This window comes from Equus przewalskii, chromosome 10 (assembly GCF_037783145.1).
Source record: "Equus przewalskii isolate Varuska chromosome 10, EquPr2, whole genome shotgun sequence".
Taxonomy (NCBI): Eukaryota; Metazoa; Chordata; class Mammalia; order Perissodactyla; family Equidae; genus Equus; species Equus przewalskii.
The window spans coordinates 256,034-273,476 of record NC_091840.1 but is presented as its reverse complement, the minus strand read 5'-3'; the positions used below and the strand labels follow the sequence as shown (position 1 = coordinate 273,476).

The window sequence follows — 17,443 nt, the reverse complement described above, 5'->3', positions numbered from 1 at the left end:
ATAACGCTCATTCCACCCTGGGCCCTTCTGTCGAGACAACGCTCATTCTACCCCGAGTCCTTCTGTCGGGATAACGCTCATTCCACCCGGAGTCCTTCTGTCGGGATAACGCTCACTCCACCCTGAGTCCTTCTGTCAGGATAACCCTCATTCCACCCCTAGTCCTTCTGTCGGGATAACGCTCATTCCACCCCGAGTCCTTCTGTCGGGATAACGCTCATTCCAGCCCAAGTCCTTCTGTCGGGATAACGCTCATTCCAGCCCAAGTCCTTTGTCGGGATAACGCTCATTCCAGCCCGAGTCCTTCTGGCGGGATAACGCTCATTCCACCCGAGTCCTTGTCGGGATAACGCTCATTCCACCCCGAGTCCTTCTGTCGGGATAACGCTCATTCCACCCCAAGTCCTTCTGTCGGGATAACGCTCATTCCACCCCAAGTCCTTCTGTCGGGATAACGCTCATTCCAGCCCGAGTCCTTCTGTCGGGATAACGCTCATTCCACCCGGAGTCCTTCTGTCGGGATAACGCTCATTCCAGCCCGAGTCCTTCTGTCGGGATAACGCTCATTCCACCCGGAGTCCTTCTGTCGGGATAACACTCATTCCACCCCGGGCCCTTCTGTCGGGATAACGCTCATTCCACCCCAAGTCCTTCTGTCGAGATAACGCTCATTCCAGCCCGAGTCCTTCTGTCGGGATAACGCTCATTCCACCCGGAGTCCTTCTGTCGGGATAACCCTCATTCCACCCGGAGTCCTTCTGTCGGGATAACACTCATTCCACCCCAGGCCCTTCTGTCGGGATAACGCTCATTCCACCCCAAGTCCTTCTGTCGAGATAACGCTCATTCCAGCCCGAGTCCTTCTGTCGGGATAACGCTCATTCCACCCCGGGCCCTTCTGTCGGGATAATGCTCATTCCAGCCCGAGTCCTTCTGTCAGGATAACGCTCATTCCACCCCGGGCCCTTCTGTCGGGATAATGCTCATTCCACCCCGGACCCTTCTGTCCAGATAACCCTCATTCCACCCCGAGTCCTTCTGTTGAGATAACGCTCATTCCACCCTGGGCCTTTCTGTCGGGATAACGCTCATTCCACCCCGAGTCCTTCTGTCGGGATAACCCTCATTCCACCCTGAGTCCTTCTGTCAGGATAACGCTCATTCCACCCCGGGCCCTTCTGTCGGGATAACGCTCATTCCAGCCCGAGTCCTTCTGTCGGGATAACGCTCATTCCACCCGAGCCCTTCTGTCGGGATAACGCTCATTCCACCCCGAGTCCTTCTGTCGGGATAACCCTCATTCCACCCTGAGTCCTTCTGTCGGGATAACGCTCATTCCACCCGAGTCCTTGTCGAGATAACGCTCTTCTGTTGGGATAACGCTCATTCCACCCGGAGTCCTTCTGTCGGGATAACGCTCACTCCACCCTGAGTCCTTCTGTCAGGATAACCCTCATTCCACCCCTAGTCCTTCTGTCGGGATAACGCTCACTCCACCCTGAGTCCTTCTGTCAGGATAACCCTCATTCCACCCCTAGTCCTTCTGTCGGGATAACGCTCATTCCAGCCCGAGTCCTTCTGTCGGGATAACGCTCATTCCACCCCAGGCCCTTCTGTCGGGATAATGCTCATTCCAGCCCGAGTCCTTCTATCAGGATAACGCTCATTCCACCCCGGGCCCTTCTGTCGGGATAATGCTCATTCCACCCCGGACCCTTCTGTCGGGATAACCCTCATTCCACCCTGGGCCTTTCTGTCGGGATAACCCTCATTCCACCCGGGGCCCTTCTGTCGGGATAACGCTCATTCCAGCCCGAGTCCTTCTGTTGGGATAACCCTCATTCCACCCCGAGTCCTTCTGTGGAGATAACGCTCATTCCAGCCCGAGTCCTTCTGTCGGGATAACGCTCATTCCACCCCGGGCCCTTCTGTCGGGATAACGCTCACTCCACCCTGGGCCCTTCTGTCGGGATAACGCTCATTCCCCCTCAGGCTGTTCTTGGAAACGGTAGATCTCTGTCTACTGGTCACTGGGCTTTCTCTGAACCCAGAAAATGCCTGTGGCTCCCTGTCTGACAGTTTCATAACTTGCACTTCACTGGGGACGAGGGGCCTGTGGGCTGCTGGTGCAGTGAAGCACGACATGCAGACACTTATCCCCGTTTTAAACAAAATGAGCCAGGGTGCGGTGGCTCCACAATCTACACACTTGTGTTAAAACTCACAGAGCTGCACAACAAAAGGGAAAAACAGTGAATTTTACCATGTTAGTTTTAAACAAAATGAGCCAGGTTGTGGTGGTTCCACAATCTACACACTTGTGTTAAAACTCACAGAGCTGCACAACAAAAGGGAAAAACAGTGAATTTTACCATGTTAGTTTTAAACAAAATGAGCCAGGTTGTGGTGGTTCCACAATCTACACACTTGTGTTAAAACTCACAGAGCTGCACAACAAAAAGGAAAAAACAGTGAATTTTACCATGTTAGTTTTAAACAAAATGAGCCAGGTTGCGGTGGTTCCACAATCTACACACTTGTGTTAAAACTCACAGAGCTGCACAACAAAAGGGAAAAAACAGTGAATTTTACCATGTTAGTTTTAAACAAAATGAGCCAGGTTGCGGTGGCTCCACAATCTATGCACTTGTGTTAAAACTCACAGAGCTGCACAACAAAAGGAAAAAACAGTGAATTTTACCATGTTAGTTTTTTTAAAAGTACATATTTTCTAGTTTAAATGGTTTTTCCACACATAATGAGGCCTAGGATAGGGCACATATTTGCAAAAAAAACCTCTTATGCACACACGTTCCTCACTATATAGAAATGCACACAGATGTACGTGCACTCACACTCACGTACACACACAGACACGCAAGCAGTGGCCAGCAGCCTCTCTAGTCCATTACACTGTCCGACATGAAGACTGACAAGGGGGGACAGGCCACTGTGTGGAGACCAGATCTGGGGCCGTCTCCATGCACTGGGCCCCCGGAGCTGTGGGGTGGACATGGTCCCTCCCTGAGAAGCCCAGACCCTTGTGTTCTCTGCTCACTCCAGACCCTCACGTCCCTCTGTGGAAACGATGCTGGCCCCAGATGACCAGGGAGAAACTGCATTTGTGGAAATTTTTCTTTGACGACACAGGGAAGAAATGAGGTGGGGCAGTCAAGGGATGCTGTGATTTCTCAGAGCAGGTCTCCAGGCGCAAGGGAGCCCCTGTCCCCACGGAGATGGGGGAAGGGAGCAGGTCCACCTGGAGACGCCAGCCGAGCCGGGAGAGGCGTGAGCCAGGGCCACTTGGGCGTGCTGGGTGTTTGGTTTAGGTTGTGGTTTCCAGCAGGACGGGACTTGAGAGGGTTTCCACAGCCCCTTTGATACGGACCCTGATATCAGTTTCCCCACATTAAACCCAGCATATATGGGGTTAAAACCAAAACACTCATTCCCTGCTTACTCTCTGGCTTCCTGGCTCCAGAATCCACCATCCTCCATGGAGACAGACACAGCCAAGGACAAGCACCTGGACTATCTCCTCCCTGCAAAGAGACACAGTGGGTCTCTTTGACTGGTGGGGAAGCTGCTGACCAGGAAGGTCACGGGCTCCCTCCTCTCTGCAAGTGTCTCAAGGCCAAAGACAGGCTGGTGAGAAAGCTCCCACCAGCAAGGCCATATGCTCCTACCTAAAACCCCAAATAAAAATCCTTCCTTTTAGCTTTTCGGGGAGTTTTGGATTTCAGCGTTAGCTGCCCTCTCCTTGCTCAGTGCTGTGCAATAATAAAATTCCTACTTTCTTCCACCACCCCTCGTGTCAGAGATTGGCTTGCTGTGCAGCGGGTGAGCGAACTCACTTCAGGTTCAGTACCACCTTTGGGATGTGCAGTCCCCAGTGCTGGGCTCCCTTTAAACTGCAGTCACGTGGACTACTCCCGTGCCCTGATGTGGAGAGCGCACTGCAGCAGGCACCCAGTGGGCAGCGACCTGGGCCCGCAGTGGGGCCGAGTGAGCTGCGCCCTCAGCACACGGGTCTCCCGCTTGCCCTCTAGGACCCTGACACCCGAGGGGCTGGCTCCCTTCCTTGTCCGTCCACAGGAGAGCAGGGAGGCCTGAGGGAAGATGGCACCCAGGTCCTGTCCCCATCGGCCTCCGGCCAGCTGACCCAGGAACGCAGTAGAGCCCTCAGGAGACCGTGTCGAAGGTTCAGGAGGGTATCCTGCCTCCAAACTCCCGGGAACCCATCACAAGAAGCCTTGACCAGAACTGTCTCAGGGGAAGACCAGCCTTCCTCCACAGCGGCCCATTTGGGCGGCGGGTGCACTCACGTCAGGTGCCCCGAGCAGCCAGGACAGGCCTCCCAGCCCTCAGCCCCCATGTCACATCAGCCAGGCCCAGGGTCGGACAGGTCAGCAAGACTCAGGGTTGGTTCCTTGGCACAGTCACTCTTCTGCCTCCTTTGCCCCCATGGGCTCAGGCTGGTCAGATGGCCCAGGATGGGCAGACAGGGTCTCCCGGCTTCTCTGGGCTTTGCCTGCCAGCCGCACAATGTCTGGTCTGGGCCTTGGAGGTCCCACTGCCCGCGACGGCTGGAGACCAGGACACAGGGCTCTCCCCTCAGCATTCTGGGGGCAGGAGACAGATGGGACAGGCCCCCGCCTCCCTCCCCTCAGCCGTCACCAGTCCCACACTGACGGACTGGGCCAGAACCCGAGGCAGGGGAGGAGGAGGACAGCAGCACCCCAGAGGGAGGGGTCCCAGGAAGCCCAGAACGGCCCCCGGCACAGGGAGCAGAGCCTTCCACCCTGAAAAGCCCCACACCACATGCACTAGCATGCTCATACACATACACAACACACAAACACACATACGTACACTGTGCACAAACACGTGCATACATACACACGTGTGCTCATACACATATATCTACACACCACACCCCTACAATACAAGTGTGCACATACACATGTGTGCACACACCACACATACACAGACACATACCTTCACACACATTGACACACACACGTGCACACACACTCCGTTTCTCACTGGTCCTGGGCAGGCCTCCTCAAGGGCAGGCGCACCCCTGGTAGGAGGGGATCTGTAGGAGTTGAAGACCTTGGTCCCTAAGTCCCGCTCACTCCTGATCCAATCAGAGGGGACCAGACGGAATCCCCGGGTGCAGGGGACACTGCTGCACAGGGGTGCCGCCCACACTCTTCAGCCCAGGACAGGGGCTTCCACTTCGCCAGTCCAGTGGCCTGCTGTCCAGACCCTCAGCAGGCAGGGACACTCGGGAGGGTCCCTGGGGGGAGCCAGGTGAGGTCTGAGGAGCCCCCAGGGGCAAGGTCCCCACGCTGGGAACGGGGTTGCAGCCTCCTGTATGGCACCAGCAACTTCCCCTCCAAGACGGGTGCCTCACTACTGGCCAAGGTCTTGCCCAGTCCAGAGTCCCAGCATCAGCAGCATGACGGTATTTACTGACAGCCAGGGTGTGTGCTACTAACACGACTGAGTTTAGTGACCAACAGCCACTTGGCTCCTGAGCTTCGAAACTTGGCGTTTTATTTAATACAGACGGGCTCTGCTCATGGGCCCCATCTCAGCTGCTCGGGTGGCTGCACAGAGCACCACAGGCCAGCGGCTCCAACAACACACACCAACTTCTCACACTGAAGGCTGGAGCCTGGGCTCAGGATGCTGGCAGGGGCGGGGTCTGGGGAGGCCTCCTTCCTGGTTTGCATGCGGCCGCCTTCTCGACGCACTCTCACCAGCAGAGAGGGAGAGCGAACTCTGATGTCTCTTACGAGCACACTGACCGCAGCAGGGCCCCATCCTCCCGACTTCATCTAACCCTGATCACCTCCCAGTTCCGTCCCATTATGGGGTCAGGGCTTCAACACAGAAATCTAGGGGGACACAAACATGAAGTCCACGACAAGCACACCCTCCATTCTCAGACCACCCCGCTCCACTCCGGCCTCCTTGCTCCCCTCTGACTTCCAACATTGGGGTCTCCAGAGCTCTGCTCCATGGACTCTCCCCAGGGATCCTGCCAGCACTGACCACTCATCCCTTAACGGCCCCCAAGTTCTAGATACATACCTGGCTGCCCACTGACGGCTCCCCGGTTACATACGGGGGACTCCAGGGACTTTTTCACAGCTTTACCGAGGCAGGATTGACATGCAATACACTGTACATATTTTAAGTGTGTAGGTTGATAAACCTGACCTATGTATACACCGCTGAAGCACTCAGCACCCCCCAAGCTTCCTTGTGCCCCTGCCATCTTCTGGCCGCTTCCCTCAGGCAGCTGCTGATTTGCTTTCTATCACAAATAAACTGGCTTGTACTTCCTAGAATCTCACATAAGTGGAGCCTCCTGACTCAGGACCACACGTCTGCTCAAAACCACAGCTGTTCTCCATTCTCCCACTGAGCGATGGCCGGTTGTTCCCAGCCTCTGCAACGGCCACTCAGGCAAGTCTCCGTGGGCAGCGCTTTCACTTCTCTTGGTGAATACCCATGGCGGGCGGGGCTGGAAATCATGGTAGTTGTATGATGAGCTTTTAAAAAACCGCTGAACTCTTTTCCAGGCATTGAATCTCTTCAAGTCCACCAGTGGTGTGTGGGAGTCCCAGGAGCTCCACACGTTCATAGCCTTGGGATGGCCAGCTTTTCATTTAAGACATGGCAACAGCACGGAACGGCATCTCACCAAGGATCTTACACTTCCCCAGTGACCAATGATGCAGCGCAAACCTACCGGCCATATACCTTACCTGCTGAAGCATCTGTTCAAATCATTGGCCCGTTTTTTATTGGGAAGTTTGTTTTCTTATCATCGAGTCTTGAGAGCTTTAGAGAACTCTCACTTTCTGACACAAGTCCTTTGTTAGATATGGTTTACATGTATTTTCTCCCAGCCTCATGGCTTGCCTTTTCATTCTCTTAACAATGTCTGTGAAAGAAGACTGAAATGTTGATCAAGTCCAATTTACCCACTTTTTTCTCTTATGGATTATGATGTTGGGGTCCCATCCATGAGCTTTTTGCCTAACCCAGAGTCACAAAGATTCTTCCATGTTTTCTTCCACGAGTTTTATAGATTTAAGTTTTTCCTTTAGTCCTAGGATCCATTTTGAGCTGACTCTGATATATGGTGTGAGGTATCTGAAGTCCCACTGTGTTGCACTAGGACGTCCAAACGCTCCAGCACCCTCCGTTGAAAAGATTCTATCTTTCTCCACCAAACTGCATTTGCACTGGGATTCAGCAGCACGTGTACATCAGTCTGGGGAGGACTGGCGTCTCTGCAGGACTGAGTCTTCCACGAGCACAGCGTCTCTCTCCACTGACTTAGGTCGTAATTTCTTTCAGTAACTGTGTTCGTTTCCTGTGGCTACTGTAACAAATCACCACAAACTTTGTGTCTTAAAAACCACAGAAATTTATTTTCTTACAGTTCTGGAGGCCAGCAGTCCTAAAGGGGTCTCACATGGGAGGCCAGGGGCCAGCAGGCCACCCTCCAGTCAGAGGCGGCGGGGGCGGGCTGCCTCTCCCAGCTTCTGGTGGCCACCAGCACGCCTTGGCTCCTGGCCTCCACTTCGCCTCAGCCGGCAGCTCGGTGTCTCCTCTCCCTGACCCGGCTTCCTTCATGGCTGCCTCCTCGTGCGTCACTGTCACAGCTCCCTCTGCCTCCCACTTATCAGGACACTCGTGATGGCATCTAGGGCCACTGGGTATCCAGGACACTCTCCCCGTCTCAAGGTCCATAACTGGATCACACTCACAAAGACCCTTTTCCCTGTAAGGTGACATTTCCAGCATCCCCTCCAGGTGACAGTTTTTGAAGACATTTCTGGAGGTCACACCTGTGGTGGGGGTGGGGGGTGACGGGTGAGGAGGGTACTACTGGCATCTAGTTGGTAGATGCCAGAGACAGGGAAACGATATTTTAACTGTAAGGAAATACGCTGCACTCTCAACAACACAAAAATTAAGAAGACTGACGATACCTGGTAAAAATCTTATACGTTGCAGAAGGGACCGTAAAATAGATAGCCACTTTGCAAACAGTCGAGCAGGTGCTGGGACCTTCCATGCACTAGGTACCCAAGAAAGATGAAAATATATGCCCACACAAAACTTGTCCACGAACGTTCGAGACAGACAAAAACTGGAAGCAACCTTATGTCCATCAACAACAACTGGACAGACACTGTGGATGGCTGTGCAATCAGACCCCGCCCCCCCCCCCCCCCCGCAGTTAAATGAGGGAACTGTGATACAGGCAACAACGTGGATCAACGTCTACATAGTTGCTGAGTGAAAGAAAGCAACCACCATAATGTACGGTTCCATTTACGTGAAATCTTAAAAATGGGAACTGCAGTGACTAGCGACAGAAATCAGATCAGCGGGTGCCCGCGGCTGAGGTGGCTGGGCCTGACTACAGAGACAAACTTAAAAAATCTGCCACAAAATCTTTGCCACCAGCAAGGAACTCCCAGCAGGAACCTTCTGAAGTGGTTTAGGGCCGTTCTCTGAGCCCCGCCTTCTGCATGTGTGTGTTCCAGTGCTCTGGGAGCTGCTGTGCAGGGTCCCGATAGCCAGGCCTGCCACGTGGCTCTGGGCAGGTGGCTCCTTATCGACAACAGCACGGAAGGGCCCCGAGGCTCTCTGTACGCCAGCATTTTCTAGCAAATACAAAACCTCAGTCCCAAGGAATGTGCTGACGAGTTCCCCTGACCGTCAGCGCAAACTTGATTTCACACTGTTATCTGGGAACTATCACAAGCAGAAACTCAGCTTCCAGGGCATCTTCTGGCAAGTTGACTTTGCAGCAAACCAACACCTTGTGTTTCAGCTGCTCCACTCGGCTGTGGGCCTGACCAGAGAAAGCAGACCCAGAGCCCAACCACACTGGGCGTGTGAGCGAGTGTCCACTGACGGACGAGCTGTGAGTGAGGCACACACAGGAAGACTTGGTATGAAAAGAAAAACGTGAAAGATCTCACTGATATTTTTATATTGATTACAAGCTGAAATAATTTTTCATATGTATTTTGTATATATTAGCTTAAATAAAATATATTATTATAATTAAATTAATCAGCTTCTTTTTACCTTTTTAATGTAACTACTAAGGATTTTTAAGCTGCATTTTGGGTTGCGTTTGTGGTTATATTTACTGTCCACAAAACAGTTCAATCCGCTCTTTAGCGATGCAGACCCATGAAGGAAGCAGGAGGAAATGCACCCAGGCGGCAAAGACTGACTCAGACGGTGGTCACCTCTGGCAAGGGGGAAGGGGTCTGGGCAGCAGACAGCCAGGGCTGTCACCAGGCTCGGCCGAGCATCAGGCCTGGGCGCGCGGGACCCTGCGAGCCTCTCTCCTCCCTGTGCTGACCATCTGGCACCTTCTGCGGGCTGAGGCTGGATGGGGCCATAGGCTGAGAGGCAGGGCCACACGCCCGCTGCACGAACCAGGCCAGGCCTGCAGGAGCGGAAAGGGCCTGGGTCCAGGGGAGGGGCAGGGAGTTCTGGGAACCCACTGTTCTGACAGGACACGGCGGGCGTCCCCCTGAAGATGTGGAACAACTGTGCGACCAAGAGGCCCCAAGGACAGGAGGCTGCCCCGAGCTCAGGCTCCCTTTGAGGTGCTGCCGTGTACGGCCGCCAGCCTGGGTGGGCCCGCCATGGGGGCCACGGGCAAGACTTGAAATATTTGGAAGTTAAAACAACATACTTCTAAATTTCCCATGGGTCAAAAAGGAAAAAAAAAAATAAGAAACTTAGAAAATATTTTGAACCAAATGAAAATAACATATCAAAATTGTGGGATGCAGCCAGCATAGTATTTAGAGAAAATTTTACAGCTTGAAATGCTTGTATTAGAAAAGAAGTAAGGTCTCAAATCAATGATCTAACCTTCCACCTTAAGAAGACAGAAAAGCAAAGAGAAGAAAGGACACAATGGACATGACAGCAGAAACCCATGAAACAGAAAACAGACAAGAACATCCATCAAACCAAATGCTTATTTTTGAAAAAAAAATAATACAATAAATCAACAAATCTCTAACTTATGTGATCAAAATAAAAGCTAAAAGACACAAATGGCCCATGTGAGGAATGAAGGAAGGTGAGTCATTATAGACCCTATGACGTTAGCAGGGCAGTAAGGGAACATTATTAACAAGCTGATGCCAATAAAATCAATGACTCAGAAAAATGGAGAAATTCCTTGAAAGACACAAATTACAATACAACTCAGAAGACACAGCTGTCTAAGTAGCCCGCCCTCTATGTATTAAAAACTGGAATTCACATCGTAAAACCATCACTGGTGCATTCCATCAAACTAGACGAAGAAAGAGCACCAATCTCACATAAGCTCCCTCAAAATAAAGGAGGGGAACATATCTCAACTCCTCTTGTGAGGTCAGCATTAACTTGATACCAAAACCAGACGAAAATACCACAAGGGACCCACAGACCAACGTCCCTTTTGAACACAGATGCAAAAGCTCTTATCAGCTGTGAGCACTGGACCCAGACACCACATCCTCACCAAGTGGTGATTATTCTACCAACCAAGTTTGGTTTAACGGTTAAAAATCAATCAATGCAATTTACCGTCTTATCATAATAAAGAGAAAAGTCACATGGTCATTTAAAAGACACAGAAGAAGCATCAGACAAAATTCAACACCCAGTGAAGGTATGGCCTCTCAGAATGCGAAGAGAAGGGAATTTACTCAACCTGACGATGGATGGCCAACATCTCCCCGCGGGTGAGAACCTGAGAGCTTTGTCCGCATCGGGATCACGCAAGAAAGCCCACTCCCACTGCACCTCAGCATTGCACGGGAGCTCTGCTCAGTCTGACAGATGCTCGGATAGCAGAATATCCACAAAAGCTACCACACTAACAAGGACGCCGAGCACAGACACAGCATCCAAGACCAATATATAGAAATTGATTGTATTTCTATATACCGTTCATTTCTAGCAATGAACATTTGGAAATGGAAAGTCAAAAATCAACACCATATACAATAGCATCAAAAATACTAAATATTTATGGATAAGCTTAATAAAATATGTGCACAACCCTGAAACTATAAAATGACTCTGAGAGTAAAAAATGTCTGGGTGAAACCGTTACGACGTCAGCCGTCTCAATCAATCTACACGGTCACTGCAATCTCAAAATCTCAGATGTTTCATAGAAATCTACAAGCTGGGTCTAAATTTATAGAGAATTGGAAAAAACAGACAATATTTTCTACAAAAGAAAAATGTTGGTGCACTTACATAATGTGCTCTAGACTCACTCTGCAGCTGCATCATCGGGACTGACGTGGGGAGGGACGCACGGATCCACAAGCAGTCCAGAAACTGGCCCACACATATGTGTCCCAATGCTTGTCAACAAAAGTGCTCAGACTATCCAATGAGGAGACTATGGGCTTTTCAACAAACAGGGGCAGGGTGAGCACACGGTGGGGGGCGGGGGGGGGGGTGGTGGGAGCATGCACATGTGTTTGTGAGCAACAGAGAGGGAGAGAAAAGTGAGCATGCACACCTGCACAGTGGTGAGACAGCTAATTCAAACGCAACACACTGGATGTGGGCTGTGCGGGCCACGTGGGTGTGAGGGTGTACATGCGCGTCTGCATGTGTGTGCACATCTGTGTCTGTGCATATGCACGTGTGTATCTGTGTGTGTGCTTGTGCATATGCATGTGTGCATCTGTGAACATGTGCCTGTGCATGTGTCTGTGTGTTTGCATCTGTGCATTGTGTCTGTGCATATGCGTGTGTCTGCACCTATGCATGTGTATGCATGTGTGTGTGTGTGTGTATATGTACACATGTGCAGCCTCCCTGGAGAGACTATTTAAAGGGGGCAGGGGGTCCTGGTTAAAATGCCTCTCCAAATGCTACTGATTCCACACGTCAGGAGCATTTGGGTCATGACAGGGTGAGCTGCTCAGCATGGACTCACGACCAATCCTTCCCAGTTGCATACATGTGTTTTTTCCATGGTTGACGGCTTTTCTCCCAGCTGATGGTCAGCTCCTGACTGCTTCAGGGACAGCCCCCCCCGACCTGCCGCCCAGCTGCTCCAGATGAGGCAAGAAGACGAGGTTGACAGAGGCTACACGCACAGCTGGGAGCCTCAACAGCTGCTATTGCGGCCCCGCTCTGCAGGAATCACACTCAGTCTGCTGGCGATGCGGTGTTCACCACAAAGCCGGCTGCAGACAGAGAGCTGCCTGGATGCTGTCACACACAGGTCCCGCCTTCCATCCTTAAAGTGCAAGTTTACATCACACATCTTTCATTTCCTATGACTCGACCATTTTCATGAATTATGTGTTCAAGTTATTTTAGTCATTCTTGACTTAAGTCAAATAACCTCCAAAATAAGTGCTCTCACTCAGACGGTCCCAGGCTGCATGTGTGGCCACCCCCAGTTTTCCACTCGTACGAACAGTGCTGACTCTTTCTTGTGTCGTCACAAATAGCCACTGAGCTCCTCCAACGAAGTGTCATTTCAGTGACTGCGCTTTTCAACTCCAGGATTTCTTTCTGTTGTTTTTTAAAATAATTTCTGTCTCTTTGTTGAGACTCTATTTGCTGTGTCATTATCATCATACTCTCCTGTTTCCTGTAATTCTTGAAATATCTCCAGTAGTTGCTCTGGAGTCTGTGCAGCTGGCCTCTCAGGGACAGTTGCTGCTGCTGCTGCTTTTCCCTGTGCAAGAGGAGTATTTTTCTTTACTCCTTTGCAAAATAAAAAAATGTTTTATTCTCATACTAAAAACTGGACACTTTGTATACATATCATAGCAGTTCTAGATTCTGATGCCTTCCCTCCCTGAGGATTGTTACTACAGGTCCCTTTCCTTGTTGTCTGTTTAACTTGCTTGGACTAAGTCTGTGGAACCTGTGGAGCGTGGCTCTTGACGTCTCTGCTCAGTTTTTACTTCTCAGTCTTTTCCATGTTGAAGACTGTGCCCGCAGGCTTGGTGAGCCCACGACTGGTCAGAGCTGTGCTCTCACACCTCAGAGAAGAGGCTTCCACCCTCCGGTGATGGAGCTGCGTGTGTATGTCGAGAGGGATTTCAAAGTCCAGACTGTTTGAGTCTGCCCCAGGCTTCACTTTCTGCTGGACCCTCCTACATCCTCTCTGTGCAGCCCGTGTGCCTGGGGTTAGCTGGCCGTGTGGACGGCTTGGGCTGTCTCCATCTCTCCTGTATGGCTATGTGGAGAGTTTACCAAAATGTCCCCAGAAGGCAGGCACACACCAGGTGGGGGTGGGAGATGCTCCCAGGAGGTGGGCGAGCTGCACACTGACCCCAAAATGACAGTCACCTGAGATCCAGAGCAGGCCTCGTCCCCATCCCCCTGGCCCCAGCACACGCTCGACTGTTTCCCCGCATAGCAGACCACGACGAAGGAGCTCCTGAGAAGCCTGGGCACCAAGCGCATCTGAACTTCAGACTGAATCTTAGTGAAACCACACATCCCAAAAGCCCATCTTCCACTTTGGAACTCTCAGGCTTGGCTGACAGAAGAATCGCTAGAAATTCCGGGAGACATGCCAGTGGCCTTTCAGAAAAGGGGCAAAGGGGACTGGAGTGTGCCGGGTTCTGTGAACCTTGAGGAACATCGGATGCTGTCAGAGGACGCTGCAGAGTGTCCCAGCACGACATGTGTCCAGGGTCCAGGCAGCAGGCCCATGCAGACGCCCACTCGACGAAGCAGATGTTCATTACAGGTCAGCGTGCTGGTCCTCAACGGTCCTTCATCTGGGCCCAAAGGAAAAGGGCCTCAGCAGGGTGCACAGGTGGTCTGCTTAGCTGAACTTTCTGGAAGGAATGAAGAACAGAGGACCAAAGGCTCAGCCACCCCTTCATGTCTCCAGCTGTCTCTGAGAACTGGTCACCTGAGGCCGGGCAGACGTAGTCAGGGCCATCGCTCCTTCCCACCCACATGATCCGGCACCGTCTTGTCCTACCGAGGTGCGCCAGGACCAGGACTCAGGCCCATCTGCTGCCCGGGAGATGGAAACGCGGTAGACTTAATGCTTTAGCACAGTACTCTTCTGCAGAGGAAAGAGACGACCACTAGAGGCTGAAACCTTGCTCTCAATGAAGTGAATAACACACACTTAGAAAACTGCAGACAGGCCTCACATCCCGAATCCTGAGCAGAGACAACAGCGGAGGAGGCTCCGGGTGGCTGACAGGCATCTCCATGCTCCCAGCTGACCAGCACGCTCCCCAGGGGCTTGGGTGCTGGAACGTAACCTACTAAATGGGACTAAGCGAGAACACACCACAGCCACCAACAGGCAGGTGACGGCACTGGGCACAATTTTTTAAATATTTCTATGAAAAAATTGAGACTGACTTGAAATAAAAGGATTTGGCATCTGTGAATTAAATGTGAAGTCACTTGGACTGAGAGGTACTCCCCCTGAAGTGAAGAGAAATCAGGGTTTACAGAAGATTTCAAAAGCAGCTCCATTTCCTGAGAGGCCCTCTAGCAGCACATGGGCCATGCTGAAGCCCCCATGGCCTTGAGTCTCGGCGCCCCGTGTCCTCAAGTCCTCATGACACCCCCGTGTCCTCGAGTCTCAGCGCCCCGTGGCCTCGAGTCCTCAGGACGCCCCCGTGTCCTTGAGTCTTGGTGTCCCGTGGCCTCAAGTTCTCAGGACGCCCCCATGTCCTCGAGTCTCGGTGCCCGTGGCCTTGAGTCCTCACGACACCCTGTGTCTTCATGATGCCCTCGTGTCCTTGAGTCTCGGTGCCCCATGGCCTTGAGTCTTCACAACGCCCTTGTGTCCTTGAGTGTTAGCACCCTGTGGCCTCAAGTTCTCATGACGCCATCACAAGGAGAGCAGGAGCATCTGCCATGGGCTTTCCTGTGATGGACATGCACACACAGCACATGTGTTCCTGGTGGTCTGTGCCCTTCTGGTCAGTCTCATGTCTGCACAGGACACACTTCGGGATGACGCAGGATGGAGACTGCTGTGGCCGGACTTAGGAGCAGGGAGAGGCTTCCACAAGAGCTGATTGTGCCTCCACGACAACACGCTACAGTGCCAGTGGCTCAGTCCACCGGTTTTCACACACATCCTCCTGTCACACCCATCCCACACAGACGGAGGCCGACTGACCAAGTTTCCTGGTTCAAAAACCTGCCCGTGGTAGTGGGAGCTAGGGGGACTGGCTCTCACATCTAGTCATAGCTGCTGCAGAACAACCATTTCATTTCGCTCCTGTTGGGGGGTTGGGAACTTGGGATAGGTTCAGCCGGGCAGTGCCCTGAAGAGGACAGGGCTGGGCGTGGAGGTGGCTCCCTTGCCTGGTGAGCAGCTGGTGTGGCCGTCAGCCAGAAGTTCAGCTGGGTGGGCACCAGCATGCCCCCCAGGATGAGGGTCTCAGGCCCTGAGAATGCCCCCTCAGATCTCCTGCCGTGGGAGCACAGCCTCCTGGTGGCCTAGTGCTGCCCTCCAGGTCCAGCAGTCAGCCCACCAGCGAGGTGCCTCCAGCCCAGAACCCTGCCCTCCCTTCGCCTCTGAGGCTCCAAGGCCACGTCCACAAGACAGTTGGTGTATCTGGTTCATTGTTCTCAGCACTACCCAAACTGTCCTGGTTGTCACGTTCAGGCCTCCTGGCGGCATGCTCCCCACAGCTGCAGGGTATGTCCATCCTGCTCTCTGCCTTAGCTTCAGTGTCTGGCTCATCACGGGCCTAACCAATGCTCAGTGGGTGAGCAGGTGAACCACCAGGAGCAGCACGTGTTGGCTGGGGAGGGGCAGAGGAACTGACCTAGAGGGAAACACACTTGTCTGTGCACTGTGCATACACACATGCGCAAGCACACATGTGCAGGCACACACGCAGGCACACACATGCACTGCGCACACACGTACAGGCACACAGGCACACACATGCAGGCGCACACGCAGGCACACAATGCACTGTGCACACACATGCGCAGGCACAAACACTGTGAAAACATGTGCAGGCACACAGACACACTGTGCACACACGTATAGGCACATACATGCACTGTGTACACACACACAGGCACACAATGCACGGTGCACATACATGTGCAGGTGCACACATGCACTGTGCAGACATGTAAACGCACACATGCAGGCACACAGTGCACTGTGCACACACGCACAGGCACACACATGCAGGCACACAGTGCACTGTGCACACACATGGCTTGTGAGCATGCTCCGGTGACGGGGAAGTGGTGGTGTGGGGAGGCCATGTACAGTCATGCTTGCCTGAAAGGACCCTAAGTGCACAGGGCAGAGGTTGACGCAGCATCCTGGGCAGGGACACGCATGCATGTTTCAACTAGAGTCCCCAGAAAGGGGACGCTGACGACCGTCAGGGGTGCCTCCTCACCTGCCGGCCCTGGAGCGCCCCACACCCTGCCTGTCTCACCGTTGGCCATCAGAGACCACACGACGGTGCCACAGGAGATGGGAACTCCCAGAAACTCTTGGGAGCAGAAACCCCCTCCAGGTCAGACTCAGCCACAGGATGCAGGACACAGCAATGCCAGGGGCAGAGGGTGCCCCCGGGGGTCAGAGGTCATGCACTGACCTCAGGTGTGGGAGTCCCTGGGCCAGTCAGAGAGGTGGGGTTGGCAGGGGGATGCGATCTGCCCAGGGTCAGGAGACCGAGTGTATGGGAGTGCTTTCACCAAAGGCTGTGACAAGGCCCTGAACTTGGGGACAAGGGGCAGCAGATGAGCGAGAGGGCAGCAGCCAGACCCTAGGCACAAGATGTCCCCCGTGAACGAGAGAAGGGAGGAGACCCAGCCCAGGGGCTGACCCAGACGGAGCCCACCCATGGAAGCCTTGAAGGGTGCCACGCTCCTCTGGGCAGCTCCACTTTCTTAGATTCTCAGCCCTCGCTGTAGAGCGGGTGCTCAGCAGAGTGGCTACGCGGTGACGATGTGCAAGTCTCGAGGAACGCTGACTGCGGGGTCTCGACACACTGAGTCGACAATAATGCCAACAAACATGATGCCAGAAAAATCCCGCGTCCATCACTAGTGGAAGAAATTATAAAACCAACTCTTGCTTTTGAAAATAAGCAATGACAGAAAATAATCATTCTCATGACATTAAGCTCAAGCTGCACCCTCGGGGGACAGATGCCCTTCCTCCAGAAATGCCAGGGTTACACCCGTCCCGGGGGCAAAGCCGAGGAACCTCCGCTGTGGGGGCACCGAGCACCGCCCCAGCTGGCGGCCCACCCTGTGGACCGGCTGAGGCTGTCTGGGCTGGCTGCTTCCCTGCCCTGTCTACTTCCCCAACATGCACACAGCCTGGAGCTCTGCTCTCAGGGAACACAGCCCGTCACCTCCGGGCGCCCAGGCAGGAAGG

The 17,443-nt window shown here is 53.0% G+C and overlaps 1 protein-coding gene across 50 annotated transcripts in view; it reads right to left on the bottom strand.

Moving 5' to 3' along the window:
- Positions 1-17,443, bottom strand: part of B3GNTL1 (UDP-GlcNAc:betaGal beta-1,3-N-acetylglucosaminyltransferase like 1) — a 136,048-nt gene that overhangs the window by 34,542 nt on the left and 84,063 nt on the right. The gene's annotated exons all lie outside the window — the stretch shown is intronic.